Below are 18,504 nucleotides of genomic sequence, written 5' to 3'. Positions count from 1 at the left end.
GGAATTGTCCTTGCCAGGAACAGTCCCTCACCTGTGTGGGTGGGTGTGAACTGGTAACGCAGTGAAGCAGGCCTTTGTCCCAAGGGGATGGGGACTGCATAGGCATTTAAAATCCACAGGGCCTCCCCAGGGGCTCTTGCCCAAGCTGTGTTGTTTTATTTTCAGTTTCAGCATTTTGGTCTTTTTCTCTCTAGCTCCTATAGGGAGTGTGGATACACAGAGTTCAAAAGACAATGTAAGTGTCAAGAGGAAGTGAAGAACCTGGATAATCTCACAACCGGAGAGTCAGCTCTTGCATTGTTGAGAGTTGACTGTTCTACCTGAAAGACTCAGAGGGGATCCTCTCTCCTGAGACCCTCACTTTATACTTTCTCCCAAGTCTCTTACCTGGGACCAGGGAAGACCAGCTTTTTGAAGTCCATTAAAACTTCCAAGGGCCCCTGTCAAAGAGGCGATCATGGTGCCTAACAAGAGAACCTGTGTTGTCTCTGGGCCACCTGGCTGAGAGTCCCTTCAGAACCTGGCACCTGCACAATCAGGGCAGAGATCTTGATGCCAAAACAGAGTGGACTAAATATAGATTAGTACGTGAAACAGATGTCACTCGCCTATACCATAGTTTCCTCCAGATTTGAATTTCTTCCCACTTGGCTTTTACACGCTCCCTTCCTAATGGTGTCTTTGGGGAGCACATATGGTATTTTTCACCTGAAACAGCCTCTAAACTGAAAAGAGCAGTCACCACCAAATCAATTCCTCATCCATTAACAGGTTGTCTCTCTGTTCCTGAGACACAGGCATAACCTGGTTAGACCTGTTTTGTTTGAACACTAACGTGTGAGTTGGCCAAATGCAAATGAGCCAATGTTTGTAATCCCTTATTTTATTTTTTTAAAGGGCCCAGCGGCCAATCAGAAGAGGGGGAAGTGACTTAGGGAATTCCCGGTTGGTGGCTTATTGCTTAACATCCTACAAAATGATTTAAAATTATTGTCATATGCATTTATCTTCACTCTGATGAGGGCTCAGACACGATAGCACCCCTGGTTCCCCATCCCCGTAGGAGCTGGCGTGAGGGCTGCCTGCTGCCTCCCCTCCACTAGCCACAGCTATTGGATTTCCCACCCAGAATCTTTAGTAAATGAGGTAAGTCCTTATTTTTAAACCTTTTGAATCTGGAGTTCAACCACTTGAGTGGAAAGAGAAACCTGCCCTGAATCAGACAGCTGAAACTAAAGCAGACTCCCGGAGGCAGCAGGCAGGAGTAAGCTCGCCTCACCTGAGCTTACCTCACTGGGTCTCAATAAAATTGTATTTGGGGGGCAGCTGGGCTACTTTAGGTGTTACCTGTGAATTCTCAGCATTGAGTCTCGACTTCCAGTCCCTGTGAATTTAGAAGCCCCTGGTTTCCCTCTCTCTGTGTCTCAAAGACATTTCCCTGGGTTGAATTCTGAACCAAATAGGCAGTTAGCTCGGGGAAGAATTAGTTGGTTCAATAGCTGTTTGGGCTCATGTTCTCACTTACTGGAGATGTCGTCTGTTGGTCATTTTTCTGACTTAGGTGTAGGGAAAGGCAGAGTCATTTTTACTATATTCCAGTGTTGGAAAATGGCTGGAAATGAGCAAGGGCATTTGCATCCATCCTGGAAAAAGCGGTCAGGCAACCCAGGTAGGCAAGAGCATTGGGGAGAGCTGCACACCTGAAAATGACTTTGTCCAGGAAAAAAAAAATTGGCAAAGAATTTCGCCATATCACAAGGTGACAAACTCAGCCTTTGTTTGTTCTAAGATGGGCTACTATGACCACACAAGCAGGCGTGAGTCAGCAGCACCAAATGCCTTCTAAGTCAGGGACTGTTTTGATTTTGTTTGGACACCAGGAAGAAATATTGGCCTCAAGGTGGATGGAGCTGGGAACAGTGGAGAATTAATCTTCTTGTTGGTAAATAACAACACCGAGTCAGGAAAGTGACATTTTTGCCATCTGTCTTTGCCAAGATTTAGTGTACTCCCAGTATTGTGGGCACATGTGTCTCTAAGATGAAAAGCAAGAGTCTGTGCATGGGTGTCTCTGCTGGTTTTTTACCTTGGTAGCAGGTAGAGAGTGAATGTTTGGATTCTGAGAACTTTCTGATGGAAGGTTTAATTTAGGAGTTTGATTCTATGGTCATAGGTATGAGGATGTGTTCCGATAGAGCCCTTTGATGAATAAAAGGGCAGCTGGGGATCATGAGTGGCTGTGTGCTAATTGGACAGAGGTCAAGGGAAGAGTGGATTTCTAATAGAGATGAAGTCATGTTCTTAGGATGAACTGCATGGATAAGCAATACTATCAGAAAAGCCTCTTAAGAAATTTTAAAAGTGACATTAATAGCTGTATTTGGAGTTTGCAAAAGGCCCCAATTGTCCTCTTTTTGAGACCTAGAATTCTTAAAAGAATTCATTAATTCCATATTTTACCTTGAAGTCCTATGGGGTTATATCACGTCCCCACCAATAGCTAAAGGCTTATGTGGATAGATATTAAAAACAGTGATGAAATGTGAAATGAGGGTTATTTGGAAGTTTGTAATCACATCTGAAAAAAATAAATATAATGGAGACAATCCTTTTCTATGTTTCCAAAGTATTTTACAAGGCCTTTTAGAAAAGAGTAACTTCGAGGGAACAACTGTGCTGTGAGTTCTCTGTGTTACCATTCAAGGTGGCAGCATCAGTCAGGACCTTTGTAGGTGGTTGTGGACAGAATTCTGCCTTTGATCTAGGTGCCATATGTACAAAAGGTCACAAGTCGATGATATATTTTCTTTTGTGCTAATAAGCATTTATCTGTTAAATTCAAGCAACCCTTTTCTAACATTTTTATTTATTTGTTAAAATATATTGTGAGCTCCCCAAATGGAAATGCCTTGGGCTTTTCTGGACCTTGAGAAGCCTTATACCCTCACACTTACAATTGCATGTTAATGCTCCCAGTGATTTACCAACTTTACCTAGATCCTCTTTCTGTATATTCTTGACTCCTTGAGATGCTGAGACAAAATGAAAATTGAGAGGTTAAAATATTTACTTAACTGCATTCAATTAGCTAATTGGAAACTGGAAGGACTTCATATCAGGTCTCAGGTCAGAATGTTAGTGCTTTGGGCCAAAGTTCACTGCCACAAAGTGGAATTTAGCTTTTGTGAATCTTGTAATGTTTTATTTCCTCCTCACACCCTTCACCCCTGTCTCCAAATCAGGGGATTTTAGCTCTGGGTTGTGTTCTTTAGACCATCTTGCTTTTTGGAAAGCCCAGCGTTAAGAACCCTGTTCAACATTAAAGCATCAGGCAGAAATGTATACAAATCATCAAAAATTTATTCAGTTTTCCCCCTACCTCAGATGGAGCCATTTCTAAGTCCTTTAAAAGAGATGTGATGTTCAAAGACCTCTGGGTGGGGTGGACACTGAGAAGTCCGTGGTAGAACCTGTTAACACACTTGAGAGGCTATGTCCCAGTTTTAAGGAACCAAATAGAAAGTTAAAACCTGATTTTTGGTGACACTGTCTTGCTGCAGTTCAGCCCATTTCTCTTATCAAAGTGGCTTTCTGATAGAATTGAAGTGACAATTGTTTCTGCTGCGGGTGGGTCCTGGTTGGGAGGCACAGACTCCACTGCAGCCTTGGCATTCAGAGGCCACACGTTCTCACTCTGGCCTTCTTACTGGGAAATTGACCGAGTGCAGTGGCTTTCAGCTTGGGTAAGCCGAGTCTGCATTGGGGATTGTCATCTGAAGACAGGCAGGAAGGCAGCCATGTCTGGCCAGGATTCTCTGAAATCTGTTGAATAACTGCAGAGATGGGATAAAAAACTGTTTAATGTTTTCTTATTTTGTTTTTAATAATATGATTTTAAATAGTGTGATCTGTCCTAAGGAGCAGGCAACTATGCTCTTATTAGAAATATGTGACTATTATGTTTATTTAAATTGGAAAGGGTTTTAAAGGGTCAGACTATTAAGCTGTGCAGAAAACCAACAGTGGGGTGGGTGGAGAGAATGGCGCTAATGTTAGGATGAGACATAAGTTCAAGCTGAATGGCATTGATGTCAGGAAGCTGAGATGCACAGGAGTAGAAATTTCCATGGATCCCTCAGCGTTATTTGATAAAAAATTTACTGGACTTAAGAAGGGCTTAAAAAAAGATATTTCTTTAAGAATTCTCCCTGAAGAATTTCAGGTTCATCTTCTGTGTGATCAGAGCACAATGTGGACAAGGCAGTGTGCAGAACAGTGCCCGGGAATGGCTGTCAAAGAACTGTTTTTCTAGCTCCGGCAAAGCTACGGGCCCAGAGCAACACACTCTGCTTCTCTGAGCTTCACATTCCTCAGCTGGGCAAAGGAGTTTGAATCTGATTGTCTTAATATCCGTTTCAACCCTCAGGTTCTGTTGACCGGGGAGAATCAGCTATGCCTGGAGGTCAGCAGGTTTACCTGGAGTCTGTGAAAGCTGAGGGTAGGGTGGGAGGTGTCCTCTCAGGGATGAGACAGAAAAGAAAGTCAGTAGGCACCTGTAAATGGCTTCCTTGGGATCATCAGAATTTTGGCCTATGCTGGTGGAGGTACTGACACCGGATACCTGGAGCCTTTATCGGGGGTGTTAGAATCTGCTCCCATGACAACATCCTGTCTTTATCAATTTCCCTCCTGTGCCCAAAGTTAATGGGACTGTAGAAGTGGATAAAACCGACTGTTTCATGACTACAGGGAGCAGTCAGTGTACAAGAGTAGGCATTCTAATGACATCTATAAAATACCAAAGCAGTCTGCTGAAAAGTGAACATGTAGGCACCCATGGAGCTGGCTCAGTTTATGTGATGCTGATCAGCTTGCTCGACTGACTGTCCATGAATTACTGGGTAGATTGGATGGACAGGGGCTCACTTTTCCTAGAGGAAGACCCTTAGGAGTAACAGAGGGGGACCATGATTGGCCGAGTCAGTCACTGGGCCGCCGGCCTGGAGACTGGTGTTCCCAGAGGGCCTCAGCTGATGTCTAGAGCAACCCGACGTTGCAACAAGGTCAAGGAGGGTGGCCCATTTAAAGAAGCTCCTAGGGTTTTAATTGGCTTTGTTTTAAAAGAGGCACCCTGTAAAAACACTCTTTTAAAAATTGATTTCACTAACACCTAACCGCACTGTGTCTGTAGTTTGTTTTATAGGGTTGGTCTTCTTGTTCTGGTTCATGAGATTCACATTATCTTTTTTTCTCCCAATCTTCTTCCATACCCTGACCCTCAGGGTCCCCTTTCTTTCTTTTTTCAGAAGCTTCTTAATTGTTATTAAAGGTACCTGCCTATTTATTTAAAATATGGCCAGCATAGGTGCATTCAAAACATGTTTTCTGATGAAAACAGGCCAAAAATCAAAAGGACCCTCAATGTCTATTATAATATTTTGATTGTTAGACTAACAGACCATCTCATTAACCCTAGTATTTGAACACAACTACTTACTTTTACTTTTATGTGATCTTGTCTAGATGCACACTTTCTGCGATATTATTGTAACTGTGGTGAACTTAAAATTTTATATTCTACCACTTCCCCCTCACTCTATATTACAGACACAAAATGAACAATCTTAGGGTGTGGGCCCTCATTTGTCCAAATATGGACTTGAGAAATTTCCACCACTCCACCAGCTCTTTCTCAGGCTGATGTTCACTTCTTCCAAAAGTCCGAATAGTCTTTCTTGGAATATGAAGAAGGTCTTCTATTTTTTGTATATGACAATGGATCTCAGAGAATATGGCTATCTTGTAGAGGTAATTTTGTGATCCTTCACAGGAACCTTTTAAATAATTCCCTCAGTGAGGATAATGATATATTCTAGTGGTTCAGGTAAGTGGGGTCTGAAAGGGGAGTCTAGTTTCAGCTTTGTCTTTGTGCTGACTGCTGACAAGACTTACTGGTCTTTGCAGTGAACTTTAGATTTGGCCCAAATTCAGCCTCTTCTCAATCATGTCCACTTATAAAATTAGAGAGTACCTAGATCACATTGTAACTCCGCTGGTCAGAAGGCAATGGCTTGAGGAATGCAGATGAAGAGCAGACTTTGCTTGTGTATTAAAGGGGCAGGGGGCTATGAGCTTTGGTTGCTTGGAAACTGGTGGGAGGTGGTAGAAAGAACACTAGGTTTAGAGTCAGAATATCTGGGTTCAAATTTGACTCTGCTTGTGGGTACTGAGTGACTTCTAGTGAGTCATGTAAGCCCTAGAATCTACATTTTCTCACCTGGAAAATGGGGTTAATGACATCTACACAAGATTCTTGTCATGATGAAATTAGACATAGACTCTGAAAGCATATAGACAAATGCTTGTGAGTAAATAGTTAGTAATGTAGGGAGTGGAAACTGAGGATAAATACTCAACATGGATGTTTTCAGTGAGTCTCTGTTTGGTCCAAGTGGATGAATAATTCTGGGATTTTATTTTTTGAAATGATTAACTTTAGTTCTGCACTGTGACCTTGGTAAAGAAGGCTATAGGTTTTCACTTGGGAAGGTGGGTGGCAGGGAGGTGAGAGGAGTCAGGGTAACGGGGGACCTCCAAACTGAGCCTTGTCTTGAGGTGGCTGCAAACCACAACCCCTGAGGATTTGGAGGAAGACCTCGTTGGGAGGGAAGGGCACACAGCACTTTCCTATCCCTGTGTCTTGATGCCTGGTGTGTAGGAGCCTCCAGAAGAAACTGATTCCCCTCCAGGCCGTTCACATGACTAATTGCAACTTTATATACCATTGCCAACCCCTAAAATTCTTGAGTGTTTCCAGGTATCTACTAACTGCTGCAGCTAAGGTATTACCCTGGGTGTTCTAGAGGTTTTGAAAAGAAAAAAAAAAAAAAAATCCTGCTTACTTATTATGCCAAGACACTATGGGATCTACTTCCTGTAATTTGTTTAAATGAGACTTCAGGCCACATGGAAGTGGTTTCTAGAAGCTATTTGAGTTGAACAAGCAGTCTTTGTTGTTAATAAAACAGGAAGGGTTCCTAATCTGCGATCCAAGGATCTCTTGGTGTCCACGGAGAATTTGTAAACTGGAATGTGAAGAAAATTGTTTTTTATTTTCAGTAACGTAACTAAAATTTAACATTAAAAAAAAAATTGACCGTAGGTAAAACTCTGCAGTAGCATTAGCAATAACTGTGACTCTTAGAGCTACAGAGAAGTTACAGACATGTTCATAGCACATTACACTCGGTGTGAATTGTCTCAGAATATCAACATTCATCACTACCTATATTTCAGGGAGGTTATTAGACCTGTAGGTAATCTTATTTTATGTGTTAAGAAAGAAGCACATATATTAGTATGTCACATATTTATTTAAAAAGTATTTTGATCATTGTATTTCAACAGAAACTTCCTTTCTAATCATATATGCCTATTTTGTAATATAAAAACATTTTGAGGAGGGGTCCATCATTCTCATCAGACTTAAAAATGGGTCCATGTTGTAAATAAAAGGCAAAAAAAACTCCTAATTTAGAGCATTCTCTTGTATAGGGCTAATGAAAACTCATCTGAACACAATCAACTAATGGATGGCCTCTTTCAAAATAGTAGGTTATATTTTTCCCTCGCATTGTTTCTGCCTATGGGTAGCTTTAGACTTATGCTGGGTTGTTGGCATGATGAACAACATGGCAATAGTAATAATAATAATGGTAATAATAGCTGTTTATTGCATGCCTATTGTAAGCCAAATGCCTTCACAGGTATATTCAAGGTCATATTCTGTTTAATTTTACCCAACCACTTCAGATGGTTGCTCAAAGGGGAAAGGCAGAAAGGATTCTCCTCCCATACCACATGGGAATAGAGCAGGTGAACGCCAAAGTGGAGACTTGCCCCTGCCCAGGGTCAGTGTCTTGGGGCTGCCACCGGTGCAGCCTCTGTGCTAGGTTTCATGCTGTTGTTGCTGCCTTGAAAGTCTTAATACATTTTGAACACGGGCCCCTGCATTTTCCTTTTGCATTGAGCCCTGCAAATTATGTAGCTGGCCTGCCCTGGGATGCGGTGAGATTGTTCAAATGTGTGCCAACTTCTGACGCCGGGACGCTCCTGTGGAGAGCCAGCCCCAACTCATTCTTATCTTGCTCACGTAGCTGACTTTGACCTCTGGTGGGAAGCTGAGGCCAGTCCAGCAGGGATGCTGGCATTTCTGAGTTGTTGAGTTTTCTACTTTTGTTTGAGTACCAGAGATTTCCTCTGAATCAACTGGAGGAAGGGAAACTAGACAGCTGGAAGGAATTTGATTCCTTGGAAAACCTTCTGATAAGGAATTGCTTGCTTGCCTTGCAGATGGGTTTTATTTTTTCCAGTTTTTAAAATAATAAAAAATTTGTTCAGTTACAGTTGACATACAATGTTATATTAGTTTCAGGGGTACAACATAGTGGTTAGTCATTTGTATACCTTACAAAGTGATCCCCCCAATAAGTCTAGTATCCATCTGACAGCATACATAGTTATTACAACATTATTGACTGTATTTCCTTGGCATTTTTTTTTTTTAAATTTTCCAGATGACTTACTGCATAGACCAGTGAGCTAGGAGAAGCAGAGCAAAGTGCATTCTGGAAGGGAAAATGGGACTCAGTGTGCCCGGTTTAGCATTCTTGTAGGAAGGCGTTAAAAAGAAATTCAAGCTTTCTTGCCTGCTGTCATTTAATGATCATCAGTACAAAAAGAAAACCTTAACTGTTCTAAATATAATATCCTCTAATTTGTGAAAAATTCAGATCTTATTTGCTTCCTAAGGAGCAAAGATGATAATGGAATAAGCCTTACGAGGTTCTCTCTGTGGTTTACGGCGAAGTTTTTACAAGGGTTGAAACGGGGTTATGGACTTGGTGGAAGAGGGTGAGAAATTTCCTGCATTTATTTGTTGGAGTGAGGGAATTCAGGCTCCTAGAAGTACACATCCACAATCTTTTTCTCGTCGCTGTGACATTCACAACATATCAGGTCCGTCGTCATCAGGTGATGGCTCAGACATAGGGTGCTTTTCCAAAGGAGCCATAGTGTGTCCTTAATTTTTCAATAATAATAATTGCTCTTTTATCATGGCTAATAAGTCTGAGGTGGCTTCAGGCAGCCAAGCCCAACCCCTGAGTCAGTCTGGAGCTTTCAATAAGAAGCCAGACTGAGGTTTTGATGGATGGGCTTGAGTGGCCATGAACTAGTGCTTTTGTAGCATCCACACTGATGTATCCTAAAGGGAACTTTCATATTAGGGCACAAGGAGAAAAAAATTCACATTTAGGAAAAAATAATGATGGGAACTATACTTAAAGGAATCTCAGCTTCCAAAATAAAAGAATGCAGTCCTAAGAGACATCCTCCTCTGTTTGGGAAATACAAGGATACATTTTCAAAGCTACAAAGAATTATGTTACACTAGGCCCTGGCTGCTGTGGCTCAGTGGATTGAGCATCAGCCTGCGAGCCAAGTGTCGCTGGTTCAATTCCCAGTCAGGGCACATTACTAGGTTGCACATCAGGTCCCCAGTCGGGGGCGCGAGTTAGAAGTAACCACACAGTGATAATAAAAAAAAATAAAATAAAAAAAAATAATTATGTTACACCCCCCCCCCCACTCCCCAATATATTTATTATAATAAATCCAGCCCATTTACTAGCTCTGTGTGTTCAGGTAAATTGCTTAGCTTCTCAGTGCGTCATCATCCATAAAATGAGGGTAGTGTTAGTACCGAGGTCCAGGATTATTGCAAGGATTAAATGAAATAATTCATGTCAAGCCTAGCTCAATTCCTAGCACATTGTGAGTGCTTCAGTAAATATGAACTATCATCACTCTCACAGTTTGAGTTGTTGTTTTGTAATTATCTGATCTGTGAACTTCCAAATTGGTGGCTGTTGACCTTTCCTTAGCTGGAGCACCTTGGTCTTTTCTTGGGAAGAAACTTGAATCTTAAAATGGTCAAATTCATTGTCCCATTCTATCTCCGCCCCTCCCCGGCTCCAATCCCCACTCTTACCTCCCTCCGCCCTTTCTGCATTCCTGTGCAGTTGGTCTTATTTATTTTTCAGTCAACTGAGGGTGTTGTTAAATCTTTTATTTTTCTGGCTGCCCGATTTGGTTCTGAGGCACTCCACTCCCTGCCCTGCTCATGACAAGAATGCTTGGGAGTGCTCAGCCAGCCACATCCCTCCCCTGTCAGAACACCCTGTTCTTAATGCTCTTTGAGAAGCGGCATTTCTGAGGCCTTGCCCCACTGCCATGACCCCCCATTGAGCCAGTGGTCTAATGAAGGCCAATGGCTCAGAGACAGCTGGGGAAAGGTGGTAATCTAGGGGAACATCGTGCGTTGCTCACATCCTATGCTTTCTTCTCACAGCTCCGAAAGAGACATTAAGAGGTTGCTTCTGTTCTCTGTGTGTTGGAGGCTGGGCAATGATGCCATTGCTTAATTAGTGTTGTCATGATCTCCATTTGAGTGATTTGTTTAGCTCTTTGTGGCCCTTTTTGGCTTGAGCTCATCATGTGATACTGACAAAGCAATGAGAAATGAGAGTATGATGACGCTTCGCTTAATGCAGAAATTACACCTTGAGTACAGGTCCTTTCCCCTTGGGGCTCAGGACCTCAAGTCACTTGGCAGGACCTGAGTGAGTCTACACAGCTGGCCTTTGAGGTAGGTGTGCGTAGCCTCATTTCCCCAGTGGGAAAGCTATGGTCTGGGGACCAGGGTTTTCAAATTATGCTGTTTGCTCAGGGTTGGACATAGGAAGCCTGTGGGAGAGACCAGACTGAGATTCAGATGCTCCAAGTCTCTGTTTTAGGAGGCAACCCATAGACCACACCTAGTCCCTAAACCATACTGACTTTCGGAAGTCAACAATTTGGAAGAGTGTGGCTTGGTTTTGACTATATCCTGGCAACCCCTTGTTGGCCTTTGTAAATCGGATTCATGATCTTAACCTGGGCTGGCTAGAGGCTGGCCATGTCATTCTGCAGATCTTGGGCGCCCTCCCAGAGACAGACGACGGGAAAGTATAGTGTCTTCCGGCCTCTAGGCCCTACTGGCTCTGGCTGGCCTACTTGATTCCCTCTTACTTCTGAGAGAGTGGGAGGATAGCATCCGAACTGAAAATGCAGTGGTTTTGTGTGTGTGTTGGGTTTTTTTTTTTTTTTTTTTGGTTTTTATAGGAAAAACAAATTGGCATGAATGCTCAGTCAAACCAGCTCAGGCTGTTTGGGCAGATGCCTTTCTTTGCTTTTTTCTGTTTATTTTCCAACAAATCAATGCTTAACTGGTTGTTATCGGAGCAGAGCAACAGGTGCAAAAAAATAACTCTGCTGCCAACTCAAATGAAAAGGTAGGGCTTATACCCTCTGGGAGGTATTCAGAAGATAACAGAAGCCCCTGCCAGCAACCGAATTAACAGCTCTGTTTATGGTGGGTTTTATGTTAACAACCTGCTCCTAACCCTCCTGCACATAAACACACCATTGTCTTGGGGAGAGACATTCAGCCATCCAGACAACCGATGGCTTTATTCTGCCCCAAGTGGAGACTGGTTTTGGCTGAGGCTGCTTTGTGAAACTCAGGGGCATTACTGTGCCTGCCAACTTGATGTCTTAGTAAGGGTTTCCTTTGAAGGCAAGGGCATGGGGTTGCCAGAGAGAAGGGATCAGTCCTGCCTTTAAGTGAACGTAGCTGAAGTTCTTTTCAAGGTTGGTCATTTCCAAATGCCTTTGGAGAGACTACCATTGTTTTGGAATGAATAGTCTACCAGGGCAGGGCAGCATCTGTGTTTTGTCCCTAGGACTCAGCATAGAGTTCAGCAATTAGTAGGCATCATGTACATTATATCGTCGGCAGCCGTCCGTCTCGAGAGACGATGGTGTAGCTTCTTAAGAGTCTATCTGCACCGCCGAGAATGGCTGTGCAGTCCGACTCGGGAGTGACTCCTCCCGTGTTGAATCGACATCTTGCGATGACGCTGGAGTGTCCTCTCCAGTGAAGCTGAAGCTACAGAGCCTGGGCAGGGTGATATGGAGGGTCTGCTGTTGCCCATGCAGCAGACCCCCCCTCTCTTCGCAGCTGAAGGGTCCAAGGGAAAGACGGAGTCAATACAGCTTGGTTTCAGGTGCGCCGCAGGAGTTGCCGGTGTTGACTACAACGTCAAACCGCCTTAGGGACTCCGGCTCCGGATTTTCTGTCGGGGTTTACTCCCTTAGCCTTTCCCCTGAAGAGGTATGCCGCAAGGCAGCGGAGGTTTTTTGGAGTCAGAGTTTTCCTTCTCTGATGTACATTATATATAAAAATATATATTTATTCATATATATGGTTAAATACTTATAGTAGCATGACAAGAATTTCTTGATGATCATTTCTCTCCACTGAAAGCTAAGACACTTATTTTTCTGGGTATGAGGCCTCAAATCCAGGGTGGCTAAGTAATCTTTTGAAGGGCTAAGTTGGGGATGGGATCTGGTAAGGGGCGACTCAGACAGCCTCAAGATTGTCTTCATAAGAGTAATTGTCATAAAAACCCTCTGCAAATGCTATGTTCTGAGGCTGAGTTTGTCCAAGCTTCAGAGACTCATATTTGTAAGTCACTGAGCATTGTTGAATTTACCAGTCTGGTAGCACAGAGCATGAGGTACTACTTTATTTCAAGTTGGCCAATAACATGGTGATAGAATCTCCACAGACATATTGGAGCTTGAATTCTCCAGACAGAATGTGTCACCTCTTACTTTTTAAGGATTTCCTGGCATTTATGGATGTTTCCTTCCACATTGATATCTCCCAGAGTTAGTTATTTTATTGTGGGAAATGACAGAAGGCAAGTAGGTGAATCTATGACCAAAAGTTAAGTGTGAGAGTACTTAAAGATTGATTAAGGGAGGTTCTTAAAAATATAGATCCTGGTTCAGAGATCTTGGGAGGGATCCCAGAAAGCTTTAAGTTTAACTCCTCCTCAGGTGATGAGATTCAGATGGTCTATAGGCCAAACTTAGAGACACCTGTGTGGCCTCTTCAACTAAGTAGGAAAATAAGCATCATAAGGGCCATCTTGAGCCTGCAGTTTTTGTACCTTTCCAAAGACCTATGAAGGTTGTAATAAGAAGTTAGGACTGTTTTTGTTTGTTTGTTTGCTTGTGTGTTATACTTTACTTAATGATCATTTGATTTTGGAATAGAGAAAGGGGGTTAGTGGGGAGACAGATGCTGAAGTTCACGCTGGTAGTAAATTTGATGAATTCTTCACTGCATTTGCCCAAACAGAGGTTCAGAATGGCCTTGCTGGAATCATGGTTCCTACCTCAGCTGCTGAAGGAGAGTGACAGTGGGGCCCTTCGTGGCATCCCTGTCAGGGAACAAGACAACACCAAGGCCAAGTAAGAGAGCAAGAATAGTCTCTCTCATGCCTTCTCTTACAGGTTGGAGTAAACATATGTCTCCCAACCCTCACCCCACTAAAAAGTCTTCTTTGAATTTTGATCTATCCTGAGTTCAAGAGTGATTTCTTGAAGACCCACGGTGTCCACAGATCTGTAGGGTCTGTGGATGGTCTTTGGAGGGCCAGGTGCCCACAAAATATAGGCAAAACCAGGTGTGGATGTGTGTTTCTTGGTAAAAGGAGAGATCCCTAGCTTCTCTTGAGGTCTTGAAAGGCTTTGTGACCTTTGAAGATTCAAAGTTTGCCCTATTCCCCTCAGTTTGTCATGTCTGAATGGGATTAATAAAGGCTCCAGAGGTCATGTAAGGCAATCTTGTCTTTCAATCAACATTGCTGCCTGTCTACTGTCAGTATCTTCGACTTGTCTGAGTCTGGCACCAAGAATGATAAACATCAGCATAATATGTATATTTCAAATGGCTTACAGTCAGTAAAGTGTATCTATAATGGATCAACACTTGCCCTCCCGATATTGCACTATTACTCATGAGAACGCTTGAAAGCCCAGGAATAATACTTCAGATGTTGCCCCTGGAGCATGAAATGGCTGCTTCAAAACACATTACAGGGTTATGAAATTACCTGTGATGTAATACCGAGAGGATCAAATACATTCCCCAAGCTTGATTCACATTTTGATTCGCTTGAAAAACATGAATTTTGTCTGTATTACATTCAGTTAGACTTCACATGTATGTGAATTTTCTTTTCTCCTATTTGGGAGTGTAGTTCTTTTGAAATGACAGTCACACTGAAATAGGAAGTCAGTAAGCTGTTGCAACATCCTTAAGGCAAATGCTTTGAATTCACCTACTGGTGACTTTGATTCAGGACTGAGAATGGTCTAGATACTGCTGTCATCTCCAAAGTAATTACTCTAAAGGCCTAATTGCTCTTCTGGCTCAAGGAGTAAAAATAGCCACATGCCAGCCAGTTCTGTGGCAGGTTGAAGGTGGTGTGGGTGAATGAAAAAAGGAGCTGGGAAGATGCAGACCATGGCTTTGACTTCTGATCTCCTGGGGCTGGAGACAGAGAACATAGGCACAAGCCCTGCTTGAAATTTGTTCTGTGGTTCTCAGAGCTCCCTCACAGCAGGAGCAAACTGTGCTTTTTGGCCTGAGGTCTAATTTGACTAGAGCACAAATAATTATGAACCAGTTTATTTCCCAAGTATAAAATAAAATGATTTCACTGAGTCGTCAAGGGAGTATTTATAGTATATATGTACAGGCTGGGGCAAAAGTAGTTTTAGAGTTATGAGTATGTGAAAGACAGAGTTTATTCTTGTATTATTACTTATTAATTGTTATATTATTTCCCATATGAATAACTGTAGACCTAATTTTGCTTCATCCTATGTGTATGTATGTATACATCTGCATGTATGTATATATGTGTGTATATATGTTTGTATATGTGTACCTATGGATATATGTATAGATATGTGTTAATGGCTAAGAGTATCATGAATTAAACTGGCTCAGCTTTGGAACCACTAAACATATTGTAGAAGAGGCAAGATGAAGATAGCTTTCTATTTTTTTTATCCTGAAAGGAGCTCTTGGATATATTGGAAAAAGAGATGGCTTCAGATTGCTCTGGCAAAAAGGAAAGAGGGTCTCAGTCATGGTCCTTGCATGATTGAATGGGCTCGAGTTTTATAATCTTGGAGAAGCTTGGTAAATGTGTGAGGCCCCACATGTCACAAGGAGAATGCCGTGACTATGTATGGAATGGGGGTGGGGGTAAGAATGAGTACAGGGGAACATTCTTCTCTGGCAAATACCTTCTTCTCAGCAGAAAGTAGCTAAGTTTTCAGGTTTATTGCTAGACAGTCCCAAGTCTGAATTCTCTTCTAGCTCCAATTCTTTCTAAGCTGTGTGACCTTGGACATATTACCTAACCTCTCTGAGCTTCAGATTGACCATGTGTGAAATATCATGGTATTAGCGTTAGAGAGTTATTGTGAGTCTCTTCCCAGTTAAGATTCATGATACAAATAATACAAATGCATTTAAAACTATTAGCACAGAGCTGGCACGTTTTAAATGTTCATTAAGTCCTAGCTACTATAGTATAGTTATTATTATTATTATTATTATTACAACATTCATTCCTAGGTCACAGTAACCCCACCATGGAGCAAAAGACATCCACTCCAGCTGGGCCATATTTGTCTCTGTTGGGAGGTTCTCTCTGGGTATTCAAGAGGAGAGAGGCCAGTTGAGTGGTCCTTGGCTTTGATAGAGTCCTAAGACTGGGCATGACCTCCTGGGTTCTTGGATACATGGCTCCAGTTCTTTGCCAGAGTCCCAGTGTTGTCTCCTTCCCCTTGCTTTTTTCCCCTATTAGCTCAAATCCCAGACCCTATTCTTTGCAGACATGGAGCATTCCTCAAGCTAAGGGACCCTGTAGATTAAAGAATCCCCATGGCCACTATCTGGCAGGAGCTCTCATTTTAGACTGATGCTCTCCTTTGCACCTGTAAACCCACTGTGGTGTACGGCAGTGCAGCACAGGGTGATGCCCAAGGCCTGTGGAGGTGTGCCCTCCCACTGCTCCTGGCAACCTCGTGGGAGGAATGGGAACAGGAGGGTTGGCTTTTAGTCATCTGTGCAGGGATCATGCCCCCAGGGGCATAGCATGGCTTCTGTGAGCAATGGCTGAGAGATGCTGTTCATAGCTCAGCCTAATCGTGCTTCCTCTCAGCAGCCCAGAGTGAGGTGGGGAGGCAAGAACTGCAGCTCTAGCCTCAGCTGTGCCAGCCAGCTGGAACTGGGGAATATCGTGTAGTTGGAAGAAGTTAAAGGCCTTGCTTAAAATAAACTTGGCCCTTAATTTCCTCCTTGGAGATCCAATTAAACAGTAACAACACAATAAATAACAAGTACTAATATAAAAACCAGCTAACATTTACAAGAACTTACTATGTATCAAATACTTTTCTATGCATTTTATAGATATCTTCTCATTTTATCTTTCAACAACCCTTTCTATATCATCTCCATTTTATAAATGAGGGAACTGAGCCCCAGAGAAGTTGAATTACTTGTCCAATCTTTCCCCTTTATTAAACTGGCAAAGCCAGGCAGGATTTGAAGCATGGCTGTCTGATGCTAGTCTGGAGTTACCAACCATTGATACTAATCTTGTCTCTGAAGAGTTCACCCTGGCTTCAAGAATGTCCCCAAATCCAACCAACATAGTTTAAAGGGAGACTTGTGGGCGGTCCCTATACCAATAGCTGAAATTTCTTGGCACTTGCCACGTATGTACGAGGTAACATGCTGAGGATTTCACAGACATTCTTCTCGAGTTCACAGATCAGCTCCATTTCCCCCCTCTTTTTGTTATATGGGAAAATTGAGGCTTTAGAGAGGGTGATAAGTGTCGCTGGTTCGATCTTCCAGTCAGGGCACATCAGAGAAGGAAAACTCTGACTCCAAAAAACCTCCGCTGCCTTGCGGCATACCTCTTCAGGGGAAAGGCTAAGGGAGTAAACCCCGACAGAAAATCCGGAGCCGGAGTCCCTAAGGCGGTTTGACGTTGTAGTCAACACCGGCAACTCCTGCGGCGCACCTGAAGCCAAGCTGTATTGACTCCGTCTTTCCCTTGGACCCTTCAGCTGCGAAGAGAGGGGGGGTCTGCTGCATGGGCAACAGCAGACCCTCCATATCACCCTGCCCAGGCTCTGTAGCTTCAGCTTCACTGGAGAGGACACTCCAGCGTCATCGCAAGATGTCAATTTAACACGGGAGGAGACAGATACTGTGTCACTCCCGAGTCGGACTGCACAGCCATTCTCGGCGGTGCAGATAGACTCTTAAGAAGCTACACCATCGTCTCTCGAGACGGACGGCTGCCGACGAGAGAGGGTGATACTTCCCTAAGGTCAACACAGACAGCTGGTAGGCAGAAGCAAGGTCTCAACTATTGCTCTCTGAGGCATGAGCTCTTCCTCTTTCTGTCCTGGAGAAACACAGAAATGTCAGCCTGGGTTTGAAGCGTCTCTCACCTTGGATTTATCCTCTTAACTTGGATGTCAGATAGATCCAGTCTCTGCAATCAGGCTCACCCTCTCCTATTTGTGCCGCTGAGGTGTAGCCAAAATGTGAGACTCTTAAACTTTGGGGGTCAGACCAGGTGTTCCGTGTCCTTGACCCCAGGTTGAGCTGGGACTGGAAGGGAATCAAGCTTTGATGAAGGCCTAGACGAGGAGTGGGCACAGAGGCGGTGGGTTGTCTCTCTGTGTGGGTGACACAGTAGTAGTCCAAGTTCTTAGCAACTTAGGGCTGTGTGGGAGTTTGTGTTTCACCTGAAACTGCCCATTAACAAAGTGGGGAGCACAGAGTGGCCTACCTGTCCCTCCATGACACGGGCTGGGGCCACTCCAGCACAGCACAGTGCTGCCTCTGCAGAAGGAATTTCAGATTCATGGTCCATTATCCTCAGGGGAGTTGCTGCCTAAAATCAAAGAGGTCCTGGCTCGAAGTTTGATGTGAGGTTCTCGTCTGTACTATAGTCTACTGGATAGCATGTGTGGCTCTTCTTCTTCCAATAAACTGTGGATACCTGTCTCTAAAAGTGTCAGTCTTAGAAACTTTTGCACAGAGGGTGACATCTTGGTTAATGTGAAAGTCTGGACCAGCGGTTCTCAACCTGTCGGTCGTGACCCCTTTGGTGGTCAAATGACCCTTCCACACGGGTCACCTAAGACCATCGGAAAACACACATATAATTACATGTTTTTTTTTGTGATTAATCACTATGTTTTAATTATGTTCAATTTGTAACAATGAAAATACATCCTGTATATCAGATAGTTACATTATGATTCATAACAGTAGCAAAATTACAGGTATGAAGTAGCAACAAAAGTAATTTTATGGTTGGGGGTCACCACAACATGAGGAAATGTATTAGAGGGTCGCGGCATTAGGAAGGTTGAGAACCACTGGTCTGGCTGAATGGGGGCCTGGAGCCATACTGTCCCCTCCCACTTTTTCTGCACATGAAG

General features: G+C 43.3%; 1 protein-coding gene across 2 annotated transcripts in view; it reads left to right on the top strand.

The window, feature by feature from the left end:
• Positions 1-995: 995 nt before the first annotated feature.
• EHF (ETS homologous factor) overlaps positions 996-18,504 on the top strand; it is a 41,148-nt gene continuing 23,639 nt past the window's right edge. Inside the window, exon 1 of one of the 2 annotated variants that reach the window (XM_090262738.1) lies at positions 996-1,146. The gene's annotated coding sequence lies outside the window, so the exon portion shown is untranslated. The remainder of the gene's footprint in view (positions 1,147-18,504) is intronic. The other variant, XM_090262717.1, reaches the window with a different exon arrangement.

This window comes from Furipterus horrens, unplaced genomic scaffold (assembly GCF_987537825.1).
Source record: "Furipterus horrens unplaced genomic scaffold, mFurHor1.1.pri manual_scaffold_2, whole genome shotgun sequence".
NCBI lineage: Eukaryota > Metazoa > Chordata > Mammalia > Chiroptera > Furipteridae > Furipterus > Furipterus horrens.
The sequence above is the reverse complement of the archived record's forward strand: the minus strand, read 5'-3'. Positions and strand labels throughout refer to the sequence as shown.